The following is a 1,829-nucleotide window of genomic DNA, read 5'->3' as shown; positions in this document are numbered from 1 at the left end:
ATATTGTAAACAAATTTTTTTTTATGTTAGCTGCTATATATATGAGGAGTTTTCATATAAGGAGGTCGTGGGCAAAATCATTTTTTTTATTGGGTAACATATTGAGTAGAGAGAGTGTTGCAAATGTGACTGATTGGACATAAATAGTATTTTTCTAAAGAAAATTGTTTGAAATATCAAAAAAGTTCACATAGAAGTTCACAAAGCATATTTGGTTGAAGGAGAGAGAATATGAAATTGAAGTTGGGCCCAAAAGTATCCCTTTGCATCTTATTGACATAATCATGATCTTACGGGATGGTTCTTTTGGGAAATGTAGGAATGATGATTAGTTCATTAATGTTTGTCATTTTATAATATATAAATATCAGAAAAAAAATTGCTACGAGAGATTACACAATGTTATGGATAATTTTGAAATTAGTTGTCCGCATAAATGTTGTTGGCATTCTGTCATTCTTAATTCAGCAACTATTCTACTTACATGGCCTCTAATTATCATGATATTTCATTGTTTCTATTTTCTCCCGGAATTGTTATTTGGGAGAAATTCTTAATTGAGATAAAACTTTCTTCATCCTTTGATTTTTCTAGAAAACTAGGACAATCCAAATTTCTGAGGCTCAATGCTATAATATTGATGCAACAAAAAAAAAGTACTATGTAGATCTACCATTGGCAAACTGGGATGTCAACGGCGAATTTGAACTAGATTATGACTATTTGGTGGTTTCTCTTGGAGCTAGGCCAAATACATTCAATACTCCTGGTGTCTCTGAGCACTGTCACTTTCTGAAGGTATATTTTTTGTCTAACTATAGGAAATAGGTCTAGTATTTCCTCAATGTTGAGGCTAATTTAAAAAGAACTGATGAGGTGGGATTCTACAATGAAAAGTACAACTAATACATTATAATTGGGTTAATGTTATCATATGTATGCAGTATCCCAAAAAAAGCATTTATTTTTAGTTGAATGTTAATTACAACGGATTTTAAAATTCAACAAAAAAAGGAATATCAAACTTTAATAAGAAGTATAAATGTTTGGCAAGAAATTGAAGATGCTCAGAGAATCCGAAGAAGTGTGATGAATTGCTTTGAGAGAGCAAGCCTGCCAAACCTTTGTGAAGAAGAGAGGAAGAAGAGTCTTCATTTTGTGGTAATTAGTGGTGGTCCAACAGGTGTTGAATTTTTTGCAAAGCTTCATGACTTTGTACAAGAAGATTTGTCTATGTTGTACCATAATGCTCTAGAATTGGTAGAGATATCATTGATTGAAGCAGGAGAACATATCTTGACTATGTAAGTGGAAGCGCTTATTTTAATCTATAATCTACTCCCATTAATTTTCTATTTATTTGTATAACTCTCAATCATTATATAAGAGGAGAAGCCAACTAAAATTTTTCTTAGTTGCTATGTCTTGTGCATTAATTTTCTATAGTTATGGTGGGTTTCTAGATTATGCTTCTAATTGTGTTCAAAACTCCTCATATAACAAGATGTAATAGATAGATATCTTATTATAACAATAAATAATCTACCAAACAAAAGAAGCAGCAGATGCATGTACCAATTGGCATGCTAAGAAAGTAGCTTTCTGACAATTGATAGATGATTAAAAAAACTAAACAGGGGTGTCATAGAATTTAAATTCATGAGAGATGCACTTAAATCAAAATTTTTGATTTTGACTAGAGTTTAAGTTCTGAGTAGAGGGGGGGGGGGAATAATTGCTAAAAAAGATTTTATGCATATATCATGAAACTGATTAGGGAAAGGGGATAAAAATCAAGAGTTGTGGGATCATACTGAATTGATAAAACA

This window comes from Dendrobium catenatum, unplaced genomic scaffold (assembly GCF_001605985.2).
Source record: "Dendrobium catenatum unplaced genomic scaffold, ASM160598v2 fragScaff_scaffold_716, whole genome shotgun sequence".
NCBI lineage: Eukaryota > Viridiplantae > Streptophyta > Magnoliopsida > Asparagales > Orchidaceae > Dendrobium > Dendrobium catenatum.
Note: the sequence above shows the minus strand (reverse complement) of the source record.